The 23,942-nt window shown below is 37.9% G+C and overlaps 1 long non-coding RNA gene and 1 pseudogene across 2 annotated transcripts in view; both read left to right on the top strand.

The window, feature by feature from the left end:
* Positions 1–22,947, top strand: part of LOC116086537 — a 45,201-nt gene extending 22,254 nt beyond the window's left edge. Inside the window, exons 2-4 of one of the 2 annotated variants that reach the window (XR_004116986.1) lie at positions 16,819–16,889; positions 21,871–22,013; positions 22,770–22,947. This is a non-coding gene — a long non-coding RNA (uncharacterized LOC116086537). The remainder of the gene's footprint in view (positions 1–16,818; positions 16,890–21,870; positions 22,014–22,769) is intronic. The other variant, XR_004116985.1, reaches the window with a different exon arrangement.
* Positions 22,948–23,172: 225 nt separating this feature from the next.
* Positions 23,173–23,942, top strand: part of LOC116083702 — a 5,599-nt pseudogene continuing 4,829 nt past the window's right edge.

Genomic DNA, 23,942 nt, shown 5'->3' with positions numbered 1-23,942 from the left:
CCTCTTCCTGAAGGGGAAATTATGACCAGAAAGTACCACCTATGAACAGGTAAGGAAAAACAACTCATTGCCAGATGCTGAACTTGGTGATTCCTTGATCCTAGTGCTCCAGGTCTGTGAAGTAAATCTTTTAGAAGACACTCGGTCTATGGTAATTTGTCATAGAAAAAATCCAAATATACTGAGACCTGTACCAAGTCTATGGTATTTTGTTACAGCAGGAGAAATGGATAGCAATCTGATGGCGTCTGCCCTTGGGTCTCTTCCTTGCTATAGGCATGGATTCTCAGCTGATGCTGCAGGAAGCTACTTGGCTTTACTCTTGGGTCACCTAGAGGATCTGACATGTCAGGCTATGCCTGTGAACTCCCATGGGGAAGTGGACACTTGGATCAGCATTTTCCCTAGCACTAATCTGTACTTCCTCATTCTCAGCCGACAGTTCTGTGGGTTGGGCACAACCTGTTGCAATGGTTGGCTCTCTGTATTGCTTTCCCCTTTCTCAGATTCAGTGCTCCTGGACTTCCAGCTCAATCCAAGCTAATTCTGTTTGCACTCAAACTCTTTATGTGCAGATGCTGCTTTGAAAGCATTCAGGCTAAAGCAGTGATTTAAGTCATTAGTCCTAAGTCAGAGGAGTTCAGTGAGTATATGAAGCTCTGGACTCTGAGCTCCCCATACAAAACTCTGAATATTTCCCTGTGAAGTACAAAAGTTAGAAAGAATCCCACTGTGTGTTGAACCTGTACCAGTACAGTTAGTGAAGAGATATTTAGTATTGTTTCTACCAACGAGTAGTTTTAAGATTTTGGGACAGTGTTATTTTTCCTGTTAGTACCTCCTTTTTTCTCACGAAGTAAGAGTAAAGCTGGTGATTATAATATTATCAGTATAGTATTTCTTGAAACAGTGATTGATAAGTTTGTGATACATGCTTCCATTACCACATCTCATATTACCTTAAACTCCGAAGAGTAACAGATATTTTTTGTTGTTGTTGTTGTGGTTGTTGTTTTTGTATTATCCTTGCAAACTAACAATCTAGTCTATTGCAGATTCATGGATGTTGGTGGGAGACACACACCTCCAGATCTGAGATCAAAGCAGGTTATTATCTGCAACAGAAGCAATGCCCCTAGGACTGGCAGCTTTGTATTGTTTTCCTCTGCAAAATGCACTATTGGAGAATGAAAGCAGGACAGAGTTCCTACCGAACTCTGAACTTAAAGAACTTAAGTCTGTCATAACCTGCCGGGAAGATGCCTACTCTACTTCCTTTACTCCCAGAGCAAACATTTTCACTGCTAATCTGAAATATCCAGCTACACATTGAAATGAAACCTTTTCTTCATCATCCAAGATTGCAGATAATACCAACATCCTTGAAAACATAACCTGAAATCAAGGGCAGTATGTGTATAAAGTTGAGAAAACTGGTAAATAACTTCTTCCTATGGCTTTTCAGAAACATATCTATTTATTTTTATTTATTGTGATGACTTAAGTGCAGTATTGCTATGAGAGAAAGAAATTTAGAGTGTTAAAATATAATTTATCATACTGTTATTGTATTTCCCCCAAGAAACAATGAAATGGTAGTATATGGTCAACTCTCAGGAAATGAAATCTATGTGGATATGTCTTTATATATCTGTAAATTGATGAATATAATTAGATGTAGGTATAGATGTGTAATTTAGCTATTGTCCATAGTTCAAATGGTAGGCATGATTTATTATTATTGTTTGTATTTTGAGTAGTATTTCCCTCTATTATATCTTATTTGATAAGTTATGTTAATTGCTATATATTAAAGATGGAGAGCAAACAAAAGCTGGTCTTTGTCAGCTTTAGAAAAACATTCCTTAGAATACAGAGATCAATTTGAATATATTTTTACACTGGAGAGACAGGTATTGCACAACAAGAAAGATTTTGTACTGAAGAAAATTTGTACAGTACAAGTTATATAGTACAAGTGTATGTGAACGGTGTTGAACAATATTCATGGATGAGAGAGGATGATGAAGACGGGATAAATGAGATGACCTTGACACTGAGGAACTGAAGCACATTTTAATTCAGCTGTTTGGCTGAGGATATGGGGATATGATAATTTAATGGTAGCTCAGGCCAGGAGGCCAGTGGCTGGATTACTTCATGGAGTCACATGGTAGTCACTGCTCACAGTTGCCAAATGTATAACTGGAGGGATATGCTATTAGAGCTAGAGTCTGCTGGAATAAAGATGTGAGAACCTTCTTTTGTGGTACAAGAAATAAGCCAGGCTCATGATGACACCTTGTAATGATATGGGGCTCTATCCTCCAACATTTAGTAAATATTCAAAGTAAATGATACTATATGGGCAAGCAGGGGAAATACATGGGTGTAGAATCCAGAAAGTGGGGTCACTCAGTTTTCTGTTACTCCTGTAGCTCACTTGGTATACCTGTAGCTTTATTTATCTTCAATTTTAGGCTTTCTGTGTCTAAAGGTCCCTACTGTTGGAAGTGAAGACTTTCATCAGGGTATAAAATGGAAGGGTATGATAAATTTTAATCTAATACTGCTGCCTATTAATTTAAGGTCCTTATAACAAATAAATGAGGAAAAGAAGATACGAAAGCAAGTTACTATCAGGGATAGAAACAGTTACTCTTTGAAATCAAAGGTGCCACTGATCCACTAATGTGTTTTCATCCAGTATTATTTTATTGACTATGGCAAAATGGTACTAGACAAAGAGCAACAAGAAGTCAGGAATGGCACATTGACCAAAACCACAAACTCCTCAGAGATAAACACTGAATCACCAAAACAGGTAAACAACCAGAAGAACAGAGGATCAGAGAGAAGAGAGAGAGAGAGCAAGAGAGAGGAGAGAGACAGACAGACAGAGAGAGAGGGAGAGAGAGAGAGAGGGAGAGAGAGAGAGAGAGAAAGAGAGAGAGAAGGATAGGGAGGAGAGAGTCACCCTAAAGTGTGGCTAACCTTTTTCTTCTAAGTCATATTAGAAATGAGAGAAACTGAAATCCTATAGAAGCCTCTTAGTGGCTTCTTATCATAAAACCTATCATAGATACCTTGAAAAAAATTAAGTTTCTCAAGTGAGGTTTGATTACACTGTTCAATGTTGTAAACCACCAAAGACATTCATTCTCCTCTCCTGAATATGTGGGCTATGATGTAGACTAGCTGATTCTCTCTCTAGAAATTGCTCACTCTCTCACTCAGGGTTGTGCTCCCATGCCATCCTGACAAATCAGGAGCTGGTGAGTGGCACAGTTAAGCATTAGAAAACCTGACTTACTTAGGATCTCCAAAAGTACCATTCCACATGTGGAATTCTAAAGCCTTTGATATAACAGTGACCACAGCTTAGCATCTATCTCCATAAATTCTTGCTTACATCACTCAGATACATTATTCTAGAGAAGAAAGATGGATAATTCAGATCAAAGACACAACAACTCACTTTCCTCTATGGCTGTTTAGGCAATCTAAATGACAATGACATGCTACTTTAGGTTTGCAGCTCATTGGGTTTGCAGTGAGCATGAGAAATTTCAGGCAAGAAAGAATGAAGAGATGAGACAACTCAGTGTCTTCACAAAGAAGACCAAATCAAGGAGGCGAGTACATCTTTTTCCTTTGTAGCAGTTATTGAACAAGGCATGAAAAGGTACTTCTCTCCATTTTCCAAAGCTCTGTTGCCCTCTGAGCTGTGGAAGGAAAAGGCCACCCTAGGACATGGAGGGACTATTGTGGCTTCAGGATACACAGGTCAGCTGGAAAGGCAGTAGTGAAAGCTTGAAATCTAAAGAGCCAGCCCTGTTGCTCACTGCCTTCCCTAGCTCTTGGCTCCTCTTCCAGGCAAGCTTGCCCAGTCCTTAAGGCTAATGAGCTGTGTTCTTGCTTTGACTCTGGGTCTGGGCAGGCCACACACTTTGCAGACTGGTGTAAGATGAGATCGATGAAAAGGATTTGCCAGAAATCACCTGCTTTGTCTTCTTGCAAGTCAAGAAAAGCTGGGTAAAGACCTTCTTCTTACCATTCTGTAGCATTTTAAAGCCAATTCTGACCCTCATGAAGAACGCATGAAATCCTGATACTTGACTGAATTTATTTATGTATTAGATATTCTCTCACTATGGTAATGTGCAGCAGTGGCTGGCAGCCCAGAACTACTCATTCTCTCTTTCCCACCCCCATACTTCCAGGAAGTAGCACATTGATGGTTAACAGAGCAGGCTATAGAACACTTTGCTTTCTCAAAATTCCTGTGACTATATTGAATTGTCTGCCAACCATATACATATGGATAACTAAAAATGTGAGAGGCATGTATTTTTCCAGTCACATTTAATTGCATCAGCATGGAGTTCTCTTGGCTTTTGTAGCAACAGCTAATGAGCCATATGTGGAAGGGTCCAGATGTTTGGATTATATGCTTTTCCAATCCATTATGCAAATGTCCATTTATGACGATGTGTAGCATTGTGTGGAGAGAAGAAGGGCTGCATCACCAGTAAGGAAATCAAAGTGGAGGCTAATTACACTGTTGCTCTTTACAAATGGGGATTTTCTTTCTGAGAGTGTTATTTTCAATATGAAATCATGGGGTTGAAAAATGATTTGTGGTTTGTATTTTCATAGACCCTATTACTTATTACTTATGTAACCATATGTCTACTTTAAATAGCCACAATAGCTCTCCCACACAACAATAAAATGTGGAATAATACAACGGATGCTTTATCTGAAATATAAACTGCTAAGTGCACAGTGACTTACAGCTTCCTAAAGGGGGTGGCTACAGGTGCTAAGCAATTTGATATTTGAAAATATGGAATGAGTATAACTATAAGCAGGAAGAATTTGACGAAAGAAAGGACCATAGTGGGAAAAGGTGAAGTATTTTCAACAGTTACTGTATTCTTACGATTATCAACATTTTTAGGTTCTTTTAGATGAGGAGAGGGATGAGGCATTTTGACCACTCCGTTTGCACTTAATGATACCACACTGAAAGGCCCTATAGGAAGAGGTTGCTATTTTATAAAGGACTCATGTCCCTTTGATGACATTACCTGTTTTATTTGACCAATAGTCTGAAACAGTTGAGAAACTGAAGTTCCTGAGTTTAAGCAAAGGAACCTCAACACATGAACCTGAGGAAAAAGGAGAGAAGACAACTTTGGCAGCAGCTTAAATTGGGGAAAATGTACTTCTGGTTTTGTGTGTCAACTTGACACAAGCTGAAGTTATCACAGAGAAAGGAGCCTCCCTTGAAGAAATGCCCCCATGAGATCCAGCTGTAAACTATTTTCTCAATAAGTGATCAAGAATGGGAGGGCCCATTGTGGATGGTGCCATCCCTGTGCTGGTAGTCCTGAGTTCTATAAGAAAGTAAGCTGAGTAAGCCAGGGGAAGCAAGCCAGTAAGTAACGTTCCTCCATGGCCTCTGTATCAGATCCTGCTTTCTGCCCTGTGTGAATTCCAGTCCAGACTTCCTTTGGTGATGAACATCAATGTTTATTCAATGAACTGAATAAACCCTGTCCTCTCCAATGGTCATCATATTTTGTGCAGGAATAGAAATCCTAGCTAAGGACTCTCTCCTTTGCTGCTTACCTTGTGGGACAGAGAAACTACTAGATCCTTGGACTTCCATTCACAGCTGCTTCTGACCATTGTTGGAAGATGGACTACAGACTATGATCAATTACCCTCCACTGGAAACATTGTCAAAGAGATGACCTTTGAACTATATTCAAAGATGATTCTGCATTTCCATTGAACATTTCCATGCAGTTTGCTCTTCCTCTTTTGGTTTAAAGCTTAATATTTCAAAGCAAGTGGCTTTAAAACTAGGACATCTAGTTTCCTTCCCCACCAGTAACTTTCCATTCATATCCACTCAGTGGCTAGGTTTCTCTTTTTAAAAATAATATAGTCAGAAAAATTTAATCGATCCAGTGCTCCAACCCAGGGACTCAGGAGGGACAGCAGATCCACAGCCCTCTCTGCCCCTTCCCAGAAAGGAGAGAGTTCGCCTCTAGAAAGTGCTCCAACCCAGGGATTAAGGCTGGACCAGATGGTGGCACAGGCCTCAGAAGTGGCAGGGCAGCTGGGACAGGATCCTTTATACCTCCTCCATCTATACCTAGGAGGGACAGCGGATACACAGCCCTCTCTGCCTCTTCACCCAAAAGCAGACAGCTTGCCTCAAGGGAGTGCTGTAACCTAGGGACCCTGGTGAAATCACAATTTTCTCTTCAGTGACTTTCTAAGGCAGGAAGAGCCAGAAGGCACAGGGCTCAGAAGTGACAGGACAGCCAAGACAGGATCTTTTCTACCTCAGTCTACACCTAGGAGGGACAGCAGATCCACAACCCTCTCTGCACCTTTCCTGCAAGTAAACAGCCTGTCTCCAGGGTTTGTTCTGACCCCAAGACTCAGGAGAAACAACTGATCCACAGCCCTCTGCACACAGGTTTTACCAGAGGAGAGCTGATCTAGAAGTGCTGACACAGGCTTACAGACCCACAAGAGCAAAAAGCTCCAGCCAGAGACAGAAAGAACATCTAACACCAGAGATCAACAGAGGTGAAAGGCAAACATGAGACTCTTACCAACAGAAACCAAGAACTCCCACCACAGCAAGTCCTGGATATCCCAAAACACTGGAAAAGCAAGATTTGGATCTAAAATCATATTTCACGATGGTGATAGAGGAATTTAAGAAGGTCATGAATAACTCCCTTAAAGAAATACAGAAGAACACAGGTAAACAGCTAGAAGCCCTTAAAGAGGAAACATAAAAATCTCTTAAAGGATTACAGGAAAACACAAACACACAGGCAAAGGAAATGAACAAAACCATCCAGGACCTAAATATAAAAGTAGAAATAGTTAAGAAATCAAAAAGAGAGACAACTCTGAAGTTAGAAATCCTAGGAAACAAGTCAGGAACCATAGATGCAAGCATCACCAACAGAATACAAGAGATAGAAGAGAGACTCTCAGGTCCAGAAGATACGTAGAATACATTGACACAACAGTTAAAGAAAACACAAAGTGCAAAAAGCTCCTAACCCAAACCATCCAGGAAATCCCAGACACGATGAGAAGACCAAACCTAAGGATAATAGGTATAGAAGAGAGTGAAGACCTCAAACTTAAAGGGCCAGTAAATATCTTCAACAAAATTATAGAAGAAAATTTCCCTAACCTGAAGAAAGAGATGCCCATGAACATACAAGAAGCCTATAGAACTCCAAATAGACTGGACCAGAAAAGAAATTCCTCTTGCCATATAAGAGTCAAAATACCAAGTGTACAAAACAAAGACAGAATATTAAAAGCAGTGAGGGAAAAAGGTCAAGTAACATATAAAGGCAGACCTATCAGAATTACACCAGAATTCTTGCCAGAGACTATGAAAGTCAGAAGATCCTGGGCTGATGTCATACAAACTCTAAGAGAACACAAATTCCAGGTTACTATACCCAGCAAAATTCTCAATTACCATAGATGGGAAACTACATCCTGGAAAAAGCAAATAAAGTAATCTTCCAACAAAACTAAAGGAAGATAGCCACATGAACAGAATTCCAACTCTAACAACAAAATAACAGGAACCAACAATGATGTTTCCTTAATATGTATTAATATCAATGGACTCAATTCCCCAATAATGGAGTAGCCATTCTAATATCAAATAAAATCGACTTTCACCCTAAAGTGATCAAAAAAGATAAGGAGGGACACTTCATACTCATCAAAGGTATGATCTACCAAGATGAACTCTCAATTCTGAACCTCTATGCTCCAAATGCAAGGGCACCTACATTCATACAAGAAACTTTACTAAAGCTCAAAGCACACATTGCACCACACACAATAATAGTGGGAGATATCAATACCCCACTCTCTGCAATGGACAGATCATAGAAACAGAAACTAAACAAAGACACAGTGAGACTAACAGAAGTTATGAAACAGATGGATTTAATAGATATCTATAGAACTTTTTATCCTAAAACAAAAGGATATACCTTCTCCAGCTTTTTTCTTGTGACCATTGGCTTGGAGGAATGTTTTCCAGCCTTTTATTCTGAGGTAGTGTCTGTCTATGTCACTGAGGTGGGTTTCTTGTATGCAACAAAATTTTGGGTCCTGTTTATGTACCTGTAACCAGTCTGATAGTCTATGTCTTTTTATTGGTGAATTGAGTCCATTGATATTAATAGATATTAAGAAAAGATAATTGATGCTTCCTGTTATTTTTGTTATTAGAATTGGCATTCCGTTCATATGGCTATCTTCTTTTTGTTTTGTTGGAAGATTACATTTTTGCTTTTTCAGAGATGTAGTTTTCCATCTATGGTGCTTGAGAGTTTTGCTGGGTATAGTAGTCTGGGCTGGCATTTGTGTTCTCTTAGGGTCTGTATGACATCTGCCTAGGATCTTCTAACTTTCATAGTCTCTCGTGAGAAGTCTGGTGTAATTCTGATAGGTCTACTTTTATATGTTACTTGACCTTTTTCCCTTACTGTATTTAGTATTCTTTCTTTGTTTTGTGCATTTGGTGTTTTGACTATTACGTGGTGGGAGGAATTTCTTTTCTGGTCCAGTCTATTTGGAGTTCTATAGGCTTCTTGTATGTTCATGGGTATCTCTTTCTTTAGGTTAGGGAAGTTTTCTTCTATAATTTTGTTGAAGATATTTCCTGGCCCTTCAAATTGGAGGTCTTCACTCTCTTCTATTCCTATTATCCTTAGGTTTGGTCTTCTCATAGTGTTCTGGATTTCCTTGATGTTTTGGGTCTGGAACTTTTTTGCATTTTGCATTTTCTTTGACTGTTGTGTCAATGTTTTCTATGGTATCTTCTGCCCCTGAGATTCTCTCTTCTATCTCTTGTATTCTGTTGGTGATGCTTGCATCTATGTTTCCTGACTTCTTTCCTAAGATTTCTAACTCCAGAGTTGTCTCTTTCTGTGATTTCTTTATAGTTTCTATTTCCATTTTTAGGTCCTGGATGGTTTTGCTCAATTCCTTCATCTGCTTGTTTGTGCTTTCCTGAAATTCTTTAAGGGATTGTTGTGTTTCCTCTTTAAGGGCTTCTACTTGTTTACTCATGATCTCCTGTAATTCTTTATGGATTTTTTTGTTTCCTCTTGAAGGACTTGTACCTCTTTACCTGTGTTCTCCTGTATTTCTTTAAGGGAGTTATTCATGTTCTTCTTAAATTCCTCTAGCACCATTGTGAGATTATGATTTTTAGATCCAAATCTTGCTTTTCTGGTGTTTTGGTATATCCAGGACTTGCTGTCATGGGAGTACTAGGTTCTGATGAAGCCAAGTAGTCTTGGCTTCTGTTGGTAAGATTCTTGCATTTGCCTTTCACCATCTGTTGATTTCTGGTGTTAGATGTTCTTGCTGTCTCTGACTAGAGCTTGTTCCTCCTGTGGGTCTATAAGCCTGTGTCAGCACTTCTGGGAGATCAGCTCTTCTCTGGTAAAACCTGTGTGCAGAGGGCTATGGATCAGTTGTCTGTCCTGAGTCCTGGGGTCGGGCACATCCTTTAAACAGTATCTCCACTTGTGGGAAAGATGCAGAGAGAGCTTTGGATCTGTTGTCCCTCCTATGTGTGGATGGAGCTTGAGAGGATCCTGTTCCGGTTGCTCTGCCAGTTGTTAGGCCTGTGCCTCATGGCTGGTCCTGCCTTAGAAAGTCACCAAAGAGAAAATGATGGATCTCACCTGAGTCTCTGGGTTAAAGCACTTCCTGAAAGCAGGCTCTCTGCTTGCAGGGAAGGGGTAGAGAGGGCTTCGGATCCACCACTGTCACTCCTAGGTATACACAGAGGTTGAGAGGATCCTGTCCTGCCTGCCCTTCCACTTGTGAGATCTGAGCCTCCCGGCTGGTCCCACCTTAGAAAATCACCAGAGAGAAAATGGGGGATCTCACTCAAGTCCCTGGGTTAGAGCACTCTGTGAAGGCAGGCTTTCTGCTTGCAGGGAGTGGGCAGAGAGGGCTCGAACATTTCTTGAAATATTTTTTAGCCATTATCATATTTTTCTTTCATTTGAGAAATCACTGCTTGTGTCCTAGGCTTGTTTTTGAATGTTTTATATTTAAAAAAATCTAATACCTTGATTTTGAGTTCTTTATGTGTTCTTGCTATTAATCACCTGTCAGATACATAGCTGGTAAAGATTCTCTGCCTTTGTGTGGATGTTCTCTTTACCAGTTGGCTGTTTCTTTTGCTCTGCACCAGTTTTTGATTTTATGAAATCCCACTTGTATATTGTTGGTCTTAATTCTTGGATAAATGAAGTCATATTTGGAATGCCCTTTTCTTCACCTGTATCATGTAAAATATATTTTCTTCTAGTGGGGTTATAGGACACTTATCTTTTGACACATCCTTAAAAAACTCACTTGACTGACCACTTTGATTGGATTAGCCTTGATAGTAGAATAAAATAATTATTAGGCAAGGTCTCTTAAGGATTATGAATACTGATAAAATTATTAAAGTGAAGAAGAGAGAATTCAATAAATTTCAGGGTTAGTATAAGTTTATATTATCTTTTAAATGAAAATATAGTAACACTGGTAATACTTTACTTACCTGTAATACAAAAACCAATTATGTTACTGGATGCCTCCATCTAGTTGTCAAAAAGAGCCACAAGAGTTGTTCCAATGAACCAATATTATCTGCTTTGAATCATGGAACTAAAGGGGAAATTGGCTCACAGGGTACAAGAAATGCCAGTGTGTATTTTCGTTGACCCCAAAATACCTACTGAATTTCATCTTGTGTCTGAAACCATGCTAAGCATGACTGTGTCAATGACAGAGAATCACTGGGTCAGATGAACACAGTGAAAAAGTTATTTTTGATTGGATTATTCTCAATGAGGTTATCAGTTATTTATGCATAGGAAGGTCATAGTTTATGCATGTGCATCTTCACTGGTCAAATTTTACTAGTGTGTATAATTTTGTTACTGTGTTATGTTTTCATGAATTATGGATATTCTTTAAAATATTTAGCATCCCATTGACAAAAATATAAGATTGAGATAACACTGTGAAATCCAGATGAATGAAAATAAAAATATAAAGAATTATAATTTCTTGATTTCATCAGTGGTTTTTTATTATGATTAACTTTCATTGTCAATTTGTCTGGAATTGAAATCACATAGGATACATATCTTCCAGAATGTTTATGTGGGTATTTCTAGACAGATTTACCTGATGATGATAAATCTTCTATGAATGTGAACAGCACCATTCCATGGTTCTTGTCTCATTGCATAAACATGAGAAAGTGAGCAGAACACTTGTTCTGAGATTTGATGTGATCTCCAAAGTTTGGAGGAGATTTTCTTGAATTTTCACATCATCTGATCTATCTTCTTTTCAGATAGGGAAATAGCATTGAGCGTTAAAGACAGAATGGTGAAGTTAAGGAGGGGAAACAGGCTCCTTCTCTTGATGCCTTGATTTATTATCCATGTCAATTTGGGTAACATTCTTAAGCTTCATTTTCCATAAAAAATACTGTGTGTGTGTATGTGTGTGTGTGCGTTTCACACAGTGCTTAGCTTAGTTGCCAGAGTATAATAAATAGTCAGAAACTGTTACTGTCACTGGAGCTATGTCTGTGAATCATGAACTCAGTACCAATCTCCCTGATTCCCTCCTCTGCCATTTCAGGGATTGTGGGGGTTGATCAGAACCATCAGTCAATGTTTATCTCAGGAAAATTTGGTGTCTGTTTATTCTATCCTATTAAAACTCACCCTTGAGATGAACAGCTAGCTGCCTGCAGGAGCTGGCCACCTGTGCAGTGCTCTACCATCCTTTCACTTGTCTACCATTGTCCCATGGCATGGTCCAGTGGCAGGAAAGAGGAACCAAAAGGTATGTGGGAGATTTCATCCCCAACACTGACCATTTCTTTATCTCCTTATTGAATGATGCTGCCACATATTGTCTGTCAAAGTCCAAAATAGCTATAAATTGAAAATAAACAAATAAGTTTAATTTTGCAGCTACTGAAAACTTTTTATTAAGCTTCCAGACGAGCACTTTCTAAGGGAAAATGGTTTGTGTGTGTGGTTTGGAAGCTGTGGAGAAGGTCAAGCAGTGTCTGTTGACATTCAAGCCGTCACAATGGAAAAAAGAAAACTGTCCCTAGATTGCTAAATGTCACATGGTCAGACAAACACAACATTCTCAATTCTTATATATCCCCTCTATTATGTTCAAGTTTATTCTCCTTCTTACCTAACTGAATATATTTTACCAGTTTACATATATTTTCCTAGGTTTCATGATTGCCCTGTCTGATTCTTTGTGGTCTACATTTTTTTTTTGTACAGTGATGATCCTAGGAGCTATTCAGCAATACTTCAGAAGACAAAGCACTTTGAATGACTTTTTCAGTTGGAGTTTTATAGAGACTGTATGTGGTTTTTCTTCTCACTTTAGGGATTCGTTATTTTTGTAATACAAACAATGACGGAAATATAAGCCTTGTGAGGCTGACTCACTAAGGAAATGATACAGGTTTGGAAAACGACTTTTGCATTGACACACACGAGAGAACTCTTAAAAAGTGGCAATCTGAGAAATGTCATTGCCATGCAATAGTTCACATAAAACTACACATGTTAAATATTCTGTGAGCACAGGGAAGTTTGGAAAGGGCTGCATTTCACAACCAGGTGTTTGGAGTTCTTAAAGCAAAGTAAATCAGTTCCTAGTTATTCCAGTGTCATATATGTCTCCTGGGAAGTGAGTATGAAGACCTGAAATGAATGAAAAATGAGAAGACACACTCAAGAAATAGACAAGCAAGAAAGGAGTATATATTGGTGGTGGATGGCCTTTGTGTCTTAGATCCTATCATCTGTCTGTGGTTGATGCTCTTTGACTTCTAATATGGGAGGGGCCATTCTGAGGAGAGCTCTCTGGACAGAAGTCGCAGGATTTCTAGAGTAGCTGTGACTGAAGCTACAGGGGAGGGGAGGAAACTTGGCTTCAGCAAGACAGAACCATACTATGTACAACTTCTATTGATTTTGCACAGATTTCAAGTAGAGGAGGAAATGCTATTTTGAAAACCTATGTCTTGCTAGATGTTTCCTGGCATCATATAGCCATAGCTTCCCATGCACCATTGCTTTCAGTATCTGTGTAGAAGTGCTTCAGACAGAAGAAACATGGAGAAGGAGGAGAATATTAATGTGGATTCAGATAGCAATCTGTAAAAAAGGTTTTCTTCCAGTTTTTCTTCTATTTATTTACTGATTTAAGTCTATTTTGAGCATTACACGAAAATTTTTATTCTATATATTAGGTGACCCAAACAAGTAATGCTAAGTAGATGAATAAAACTCTAAGAACATGTATCAGATAAGTTCATATTTTTTTCCTCAACTGTGTCATTTGTCCAGGAAATATGTGAACACATGAATTTATGTATTCTCATTGTGTCCAAAGGAATGGGTATTGGTTGTAAATATGATAAAGGGAAAATTCCACAAATCTACATACCTTTTCATATTTGCTTCCTTGGTGTCTCTTAATTATAATGACAAGGTGTTAAGCTAAGGCAAGCACTCATGATGTGGATGTGCATGTGGATGTGTCCACATGCCTCCATGTGTGTTGTAGACTAAACCAAATGACTGTGTATTTTAAGCATGTTGTCTACCACTAAGTTATCTCTAGCAATTAAGCAAGCATTAAAAATAAATCATCAATCCTTTCTAGTACTCAGGGACATCAAGCCACAAATCTTGTTCTGTCATTCCATTGACTAAGAGGTTCCATTGCCTAGGCAACCACAAAAACTAAAACATATTGATAATATCAAATGAAATACATACATAAATATATAATGAAAATAATATCAATACAGAATTACTGTTGATGGGCAGGGCTGGAAGACAGCAGTCACTATTCTGGCCAGTTCTAAACTTATGTTTCATCTTTTATTAATGATGCTTTATAGAAATAATGCTATTGTCAAACTTCCCTTCATTCATGTTTTCCTTAGTATAAGTTTGGTGTAGCATTTGTAGTGTAGTGTTAAGGACATGACAATGTATCTTTCATAACTATGTCTAACAGGAAATTCTGAGGTATTATAATGGTGCAAACTCATTTCATATAAACATATCCATGTGACTTCCTCATGTCATTTGCTGTCAGAATCCATCTCTGTGTACTCCAGATATTAAGGGAGAACACTCAATTTCTTTGCTGATATGTCAGAATACTATATACTAGATAAATCACAGTAATTAGAAATTCATTGGTTCACCATTTTGGAGCATGGAAAGTCCAAAAGTGAGAATTTGGAGTCTTCCAGGGCTTTGTTGGTGAAGTTGAAGGCAGAAGAAAAAGCAACTAAGAGGAACCACAGGTGACCCCTCTGAGTGGAGGACTCATTCTGCCTTTATTTCTTAAAGATAGAACTATTAATGCTACTTACTATTTATCATGCTGTAATGAAATTTGAACATGATTTTTAGAGGATACAAAATTCAAGAATTAACAATAGAAATCTAAACATCTACCAGCAGTGAAGGAAAGAAAAAACTTTTGGTGTATGTGTATGTGTGTATTTGTGTGCACGTATGTGTGTTTGTGTGTGTGTGCATGAGTGCATGTGTCCTTGGGATCTAGAGATGGTTGTGGCATGGATGTGGATGCTGGTAACACTATGTTCTCCTTGATTTCACAGATATGATGGAGAGTTTAAAGATAAGTCACATTAGTAAGAATTTTGGTTGAATTAGTAACCGAGAAGGAACAAAAAGGAGTGTAGAGGAAGATAGAGTGGGAGGGAAAGGAATAAGATCACAATATCAAAGAGTGGAGCAGAGACTGGAGGGAGGGCCATCCAGAGACTGCCCTACCTAGGGATCTATCTGCAGACACCAAACCCAGACACTATTGCTGATGTCAAGAAGCCTTTGCTTACAGGAGCCTGGTATAGCTGTCCCCTGAGAGGCCCTGCCAGAGCCTGAGCAATACAGATGCAGATGCAACACAGCCAAACATCAGACTGAGCATGGAGACCCCAATGGTGAAGTTAGGGCAAGGACTGAACGAGCTGAAGGGGTTTGTAACCCTACAGGAAGAACAACAATATCAACCAACTAGGCCTCATCCCCACCCCGCCAGAGCTCCCAGGGATTAAACCACCAACCAAAGAGTACACAAGGAGTCCAGATGGATATGTAGCATAGGATGTCCTTGTTGAACATCAACAGGAGGAGAGGCCCTTGATCCTATGGGGGCTTGATGACCCAGGGTAGAGGATGCTAGGACTCTGGGGCAGGAATGGTAAGCAGGTAGGGGAGCAATCTCATAGAGGCAGGGGGAAGCAGGATGGAAAGGGAGCTTGTGGAGGGGAAACTTGGAAGAGGGATAACATTTGAAATGTCAATAAATAACCAATAAAAAATTGAAAAAAGATAAAAAGAACAAGGTATCATGACACATGCATATAAATCAGTGAGATCAATATAAACTGAGATCAATGGCTTTGTATATTAATCTGAAAATTAATTTTAAAAAGGATTTTTAAAAATTCTGTTAACATATGTTTCATGGTTATGAAGCAAATCATGGATTTGGGGGAGATATCTACATGGTATTCATTGATGTAGCGTGACTTTGAGCCTTTCAGGATTCAAAAAGCTACTGTATGTGGCTTCCATATGGTTTCTGTGCACCAGCATATTGTAGCTGTTCTCTTTCTGTATCTTAAGTGTTCTTGGTACTGTGTTTCAGAAGTGAGACACTGAACTTTTGTCAAGATTATCTAATTTCTGTTAGTTCATGAAGAGATAGATGTAGTTAAAAATAGTTCCTGCTTTTGCTGGAGTCCAAATGCAGACTATCCTCCGTATTGGAGAGTTCATGTTTTTACACTTAGGACATGTGTTCCAATAAAAGTTAAATATTCCACAATGTGTCTAGAAAGACTCTCCATACTGTAATGGAGGCAGAAAGGGGAAGAAAGAATAAGGAAAGCAAACTGGGTCTCATATTCAAGAGGAGAAAGATAATTACGAAGGAATTGCTGTTTTATACACAAGTGTACCTAAGGCTATTCCTTGGCTTCCTACTAAGCACAGGATACACTTTAGATATCTTTGGTGTCAATTTTTCAAGCTTGCCTTCTGCAGCTCTCTTAAGGTCATTTGTATGAGTATAAATAAATGGATTTGTTGTTAGATACTATAATAAAATCATCCATCTTCTATATTTAAAGATGGATTTCTGAAGCTTAGAAATGTGAATGTTACAATCCAATGGGTAGAAATAAAGATATGGACATAAGATCTTATAGCATTTACAAGTGCAAAATAAAGGGGCAACAATATAGGAAAGAAACAACTCAATTTTACACCTTGCCTTGATTTCTTTTTTTAAATAGTTCAGAAATTTAGTTTATTACTGTCAGGACAGGAAGCATTGCAGTGCATAGGTAGACATGGTGCTGGTTAAGGAGCTAAGAGTTCTATATCTTGTATTTATTTTAATTTTATTTTTTAGTTATTTACTTTTTATCCTGCTTTCTTCCCCTCTCCCCTTCACCCCTCTCACAATCCTTTCCCCTTTCTCCTCTGAGCAGGTGTGAGTCCCCCTGAATATCCCTCCCACCCTGGCACTTTAAGACTCCATATCTCATGCCTGCATTTCTTGTAGACAGGATAAATTTGGGGTTGAAAGTTTTGTGAGTAGATTGGTGTCTCTATTGTTCCACAGATGTTCCTGCCTGGCTAAAGGAGGTGGCCACTTCTGGTTCCATATACCCAATGTACTGAATCACAGCTAAGGTAAACCCTATTGATTCTTGAGTATCTCTCCTAATCCTAAGTCTCTGTCTTGTTATGGAGAAGCCCCCTACCTCTCCATCCTTGTCAGTTGCAGATTTCCATTATTTCATGGTCATCTGGCCATTTCTCCTGACCTTCCCCATATCTAACCCTGAACCCCCCAACCCCCTCCTCATCACCTTTCTTCCTAGTTCCCTCTCTCCATCTGCCTCTTATGACTATTTTATTTCACCTTCTAATTGATATTCAAGCTTCCTTGTCTGGACTTTCCTTCTTGTTTAGCTTCTTTGGGTCCGTGGATTATAACATCATATCTATATTTTATGGCTAATATCCACTTATAAGTGAGTACATACCATACATATCCCTTTGGGACTGAGTTACCTCACTGAGAATGATATTCTCATGTTACATCCATTTGCCTGCAAAATTTATAATGTGTTTGTTTTTAATAGTTGAATAGTATTCCATTGTGTATATTTTCTTTATCCATTCATCAGTTGAAGGACATCTAGTTTGTATCCAGTTTCTGGCCATTACAAATAAAGCTGCTATGAACATAGTTGAGCAAATGTCTTTGTGGGATGTTAGAGCAGCTTTTGGGTGTATGCCCTGGAGTGGTATAGCTGGATCTTAAGGCAGAACAATTCACAGTTTTCTCAGAAACTGCCAATTAATTTCCAAAGTGGTTGTACAAGTTTGCACTCCATCCAGCAATGAAGAAGTGTTCCCCTTGCTTCATATCCTTACCAGCATGTACTATCTCTTGAGTTTTTTATCTTAGCCATTCTGACGGGTTTAAGATGGAATCTCAGAGATGTTTTGATTTGCATTTCTCTGATAACTAAGGACTTTGAACATTTCTTTAAGTACTTCTCTGCCATTTGAGATTCTTTAGTTAAGAATTGTCTGTTTAGTTCTGTACCCTACTTTTAATTGGGTTATCCGGGTTGTTGGTCTCTAACTTCTTGACTTCTTTATAAATTTTGGATATTAGCCTTCTGTCAGATGTAGGGTTGGTGAAGATTTTTCCCAATATGTTGGCTGCCAATTTGTCCTACCAATGGTGTCCTTTGCCTTATAGAAGCTTTGTAATTTCATGAGGTCCCATTTACCAACTGTTTTTCTTAAAGCTTGAGCCATTGGTGTTCTGTTCAGGAAATTGGCTCGTATAGCAATGCGTTCAAGGGTATTTCCTACTTTCTCACCTCTGAAATTTAATGTATCCAGTTTTATGTTGAGGTCCATGATCTACCTGGACTTGAGCTTTGTGAAAGTTGATAAATATGGATCTATTTTTATTCTTCTACATGTAGACATCTAGTTAATCCAGCACTATTTGTTGAAGGTGCTTTTACTTTTCCATTGTATTGTTTTGGTTTCTTTATGAGAAACCAAGTGTCCATAGGTGTATGGGTTTATTTTTGGGTCTTTGATTTAATTCCATTGGTCAATATATCTGTTTCTATACCAATACCATATAGTTGTATATATTTTTTTAATGCTATTGCTCTGAAGTACAGTTTGAGGTCAGGGATGGTCATTCCTCCAAAGTTCTTTTATTGTTTTAGATTGTTTTGGCTATCCTGGGTTTTTGTTCTTCCATATGAAGTTGAAAATTAATCTTCTAACATCTATATAAATTTGTGTTGGAATTTTGATGGTGATTTGCATTGAATTTTCTTTCTTTCTTTCTTTCTTTCTTTCTTTCTTTCTTTCTTTCTTTCTTTCTTTTTCCCGTTCTTTCTTTCTTTTTTGTTAGTATCTTTCTTGAGAGACTTCAAGTTGTTGTTATACATATCTTTCACTTGCTTGGTTAGAGTTAAACCAAGATATTTTATATTATTTATGGCTTTTGTAAAGGGTATTGTTTCCTTGTTCTTTCCTGAGAAATTGTTCTTTCTCAGTCCATTTATCATGTGTATAAAGGAGGACTACTGATTTCTTTGAATTAATTTTGTATCCAGCCACTTTGCTGAAGGTGTTTATTACCTGTTTACTTTATGGTAGAATATTTGGGGTCTCTTATGTATAGTGTTCTATCATCCACAAATAGCAATCCTTTCCAATTTATATCCCTTTGATCTCTTTAGTTGTTTTGCTGCTTTAGGTAGAACTTCAAGAGAGTGGACAGTTTTGTCTTGTCCCTGATTTTAGTGGAAATACTTTAAAGTTTCTTTCCATTTAGTTTGATTTTGGCTATTGGCTTGCTGAGTACTACTTTACGTTCAGGTATGTGCTGTTTTCCTAATTTCTTGAATACTTTTAACATGAAGGAATGTTGAATTTTTATCAAAGGCTTTTTCAGCGTCTAATAAGATAATCATGTAATGTTTTTCTTTCAGTTTGTTTATATGATGGATTATGTTGATGGATTTTCCTATATTGAACCATCCCTGCATCCCTAGGATGAAGCCTACTTGATCTTGATGGATGATGTCTTTGATGTGTTCCTAGATAAGTTTGCAAGTATAAAATTGCGTATTTTTGCATCAGTGTTCGTAAGAGAAATCAGTCTGATATTGTCTTTCTTTGTTGAGTCTTTATGTGGTTTAGGTGTCAGGGTGACTGTAGCCTCATAGAATAAGTTTGGCAGTGTTCTTTCTGTTTCTATTTTGTGGAATAGTTTGAGGAGTATTGATATTAGTCTTCTTTGAAAGTCTGGTAGTAAAACCATATGGTCCTGGGCTTATTATATTTGGGAGGCTTTTTATGGACTTTTAATGATAGCTTCTATTTATTTAGGGGTTATGGGACTGTTTAAATAGTTTATCTGATCTTGATTTAGCTTTGGTAAACTTGTCATGATTATTTTTTTTAAAGAAAATGATTTTTTTCTTTAATGATTTTTTTTAATTGCATCCTCTTCTCAGCCCAAGCTGAACCTTCATTCCTTCCTGTCTTTGTGAGTACCTGGACATGGAAGACATTGATGTATGTTGACAGTGTGGATGTCACCTGTCTGTTATTGAGAGGTTTTCTGTCTAAAATATGCCCCTCATGAATGAGATGAAATGGTTTGAAACAAAAATGAGCCATTGGGTGGAGCTTTTTTGCCCATTAAATTAATTCCAGCATAACAATTCTGACAAGACATCTTTTTTTTTTTTTTTTTTTTTTTTTTTTTTTTTTTTTTTTTTTTTGTACTTTCCTACAAGTTGTCTGTTTTTGAAGGAAAAGTGATATATAGCTAACTGAGAGAAAAGATATTTGTCTACCATGGGTGCTTATCTTTTTTAAATTCTGTTAGCATTACTATGGATAAGTTTCAATCCTCTTTTTGATGGCAAGTTTTTAGGATACCTATAGTTTCAAGTGGTGAATGTGTGAAAGGAACAGACATCAACAAAACAGTACATGCTGTACTCACAGCTAGCAACACAAAATGTTCATGCATACATCTGTTGCTCATTAATTTTTTACTGTTATTTGCATCATCCTTTTGAAGAGGATCCAGCAGCCTGTTGCTTTGCCCAATTGTTTATAATGATCTTTAAATCAGGGGCTTGGACAAAATCAAATAGCTAGGTTGTGTTTGCAAAAATATGAATATTATGTTTCTGGTATTCCCTCTAGCTTTCAAAATACATAGATCAATTTCTAATTGAAGCTTGTATTTGGTTTATTTATTTATTTTTTAAAGAAAAAACTGATTGTTTTTTAACCAGTAGACTCAAATTCTATTTTTATGTATTGTCCCATTTAGGTTTCTGCTATAAATATCGACAGTTTTCCTAAGAGACATATAAACAGACAAAATACATTAAAAAGCAAAAAAACCAAAAGACAAAACAAAACAAACAAACAAACAACAACAGACACAAAACAAAAACAAAGAAAAGCAAAAGCCCTAAATGTCCATAACATCCTAGAAGTTATGGAAAAGTGTCTATATCTTCTAATATATAAGTTTACTATTTGACTATGATGTCTTAGCAACCACAATTAAATGTTAAACTATATTTAGATTTTGTATTCCATTAGTTGTAGTTAAAATAATTGGGATTTCTTTTAGAAGCTCAGTTGAGTAACTACAATGAATGAAGAAAGGACTCAAAACTTCCTAAGTTTGATTTATTGTCCTTCTGCATCATAGGCATGCTTTTAATACTTCCAGTAACACAAAATACACTCAGAATCTGCAGTTAGGTCAATGAGGACTCCATATTTGTATCACAGACAATATATCCAGTCCTTTTCCTTCATTTTCAAGTTATGGTTTTATGGTCAGCTGTTGTAGATGAGAAATTATAACCAACAGTAGAAATGAATCAGTTACATAAGACATTTATGAGATGTATTGAATGGTAATAGCCAGAGGGAAATCTCTACTGTTTCAGGAATTGGAGGTGGATGAAGGAATTGCTTCAATCAAACATGCCCTCTTTTTTCTTTTATAAATGACCAAGTTCAGTCTTTACTTTTTGTCTACTTATGAGTGTGAGGATCATCCACTTGAGTGTGGTTAATGTATCAGGCCCCTACTTTTAAAGAAAACTGAGTCCCCTTTCCTCAAGCCATCCACTGTCAATAACTCCTCAGCTCAATAGCCACCAAGGCTATCCTAGCCAATGACCTTTGGGTTCTTGACTTGACATGCTGCTGGATGCTATGAATTTTCAAGCTCAGTGATACCATATCTCCCTGTCAATTTCAGTATATGTATTTTATTTATTGAATTTTATTTTAATGTAGAAACATATCAAAATTATCTGGCTATATACAGTGTTTTTTTCCCTAAATTACAGGGTATTTTTGTAGAATACTACTTACTCACACTGCTTAGCAGTTACATTATTCCTCCTATATACTCTCTCTCTTATCTCTCTGCCTCTTCCTTCAATCCCTTTTAGTCTAAATAGTCTCAAGTTCCATCTTTTCTCCCAAGGTTCAGAGACCATTTCAGAAACAGGACTGAAAGATTGGAAGAACCAGAGATAGGGGAGGGCCAGACTAAACCAGTGTCTTCTTGATATGACAGGAGCGTTATGTTTGCAAACTCATAGAGTTTGTGACTATCTACACAAGATTTGAAGTGTCAAGCTAGTCAGCATTTCACAAGCAAAGGAAAAAGATCTCAGCCCCTCTGCTCCCTACCACCAGCTAAGGAGTTATTGACAGCAGGTAAAGTATGGCATGACAGTGAAGTAAGAAAGGAAGACAAAGAAAAAGAGAGAGCTATGGCTCAGAGAGGCAGGTAGACCTAACAGAAACTTATGATGGATAGTAGGGACCTCAATAGGAGGTGGGAATCCTGGTGAGGATTAGTACAACATCTAATTAAAAGATAAACTATTCCTCCTACTTTTTTAAATCATGGCTTAAGCTGGATCCACCTTCTTGAGGGGTGGTACCTTTGTAGTTCACTGTGTAGCCCAACTGGATTAAATCTTAAAGAAAGAAACAATGACATGTCTCCAGTCTGAAGTAGGTTCCATACTTTGGCCAGGAGGCAATCGTATTCCCTTAGTGGTCCTTCAGTGCTACTGTAACATTGGGAAGGGATGGGCTTGGGATGAGTTAGAAGTAGTGGGGAGTCGAGTCTAATAAAAATATATTGTATACATGTATGAAATTCTTAACAAATTAAAATATTAATTGAAAAAGAAAGTTTTAAAAATTTGTCTTTTTAAGTCTTAACAAAAAATACAATTTAGAAATAATAATTACCAGGTTTAAAGAGCCAGAGTTGCCTTCAGAAATCTGAATGTTTTCCCCCCAGAAAACATTTATTTAAGTATATGTGTGGAACATTTTTTTCAGGAATAGTATCAAGAATTTACCAGTGTGGGAGATGGTAGATTCTGCCCCAAACAACTACTTAGCTTCAAACCATCTCATTTGGTGAACAGCATCAGCTAAACTGCTTTGTTTCCTTAGAATATAACAGAAATTAAAATCTTCCAAGTGATACATAAATGAGGACAAGCTGTATGGGGAAGATGCCAGTAGACATCTCAAGGACAACTCGTGCAGGACCAGACATTCTGAGAGAAGACTAAAAACAGACCACACCATTCTCAGAAATTAAAATGGCATTAGATCTGAAGAAATGAAACTTGCTATGTGTGGATTTCCTAGTGTCTCTTAAACTTGCTGCATTATATATACAGACAGAAGAACATGTATCAATGAATTAAGGAGCAATTTGGGATTTTTGGAGCAGACGTTCTTTTTTTATGACTTATAGTTTTAACTTTGTGTCATACTACTTGCAAGACTTATTTGTCAAGTCATATGGTTTTGGCATACTACTATTCTAAAATTAAGTTAGACAGTTAAAATGCAGTAAAGCAGAGGTTCATAGCACAGTAGAAAATCCTTTCTTTTTTGTATGATTAATTTTAGATGATGATATTCTTCTTACCTAACAATCTTTAGGGTTTGGAGATCTATTTTTTTCCAATGCTCTGTCACCTGGGCTCAAATACCTTTTCAAATTGATTTGTTATCACACAGTCACAACTGCATTAATAGCTAACCTTTCTTGCTTTCTACTAGGATTTGAACACTTTTGGAAATAATAGGGATCCATAGCTCCAGCTGCATATGTAGCAGAGGATTGCCTTATCTGGTGTCAATGGAAGGAGAGGCCCTTGGTCCTGTGAAGGCTCGATGCCCCAGTGTAGGGGAATGCTAGGGCAGTGAGGCAGGAGTGGGTGGGTGGGGGAACACCCTCATAGAAGCAGGGGGATGGAGGGATGATATAGGGGGTTTATAGAGGGGAAACTGGGAAGGGAATAACATTTAGAATGTTAATCAATAAAATAACCAATAAAAAAAATAATTCTACTGACAACCCATGTCCGTCAGAATGTCAAAGGTCAAGAAGCAGCCTCTACAAGTCCAAGTATGAGAGGAAAGGGTTGGTCAAGGCACAGATCTCACTAGAGGAAGCATCCCAGCAGCTGGCTGAGAGGCAGAGGGGCCAAGGCTTCAACTTTGACTCCTTCATCACAGGGACCATCCAGCTCAGTGCCCGGCATGAATTTGCTGATGTAGTTTGAAGGAAGCCGGTCCACAGCTTCACTTCATCCCGTGGGAGCTCCACGA

Source organism: Mastomys coucha, unplaced genomic scaffold (genome assembly GCF_008632895.1).
Source record: "Mastomys coucha isolate ucsf_1 unplaced genomic scaffold, UCSF_Mcou_1 pScaffold12, whole genome shotgun sequence".
NCBI classification, from domain to species: Eukaryota; Metazoa; Chordata; class Mammalia; order Rodentia; family Muridae; genus Mastomys; species Mastomys coucha.
This window is presented reverse-complemented; position numbering and strand designations above follow the sequence as displayed.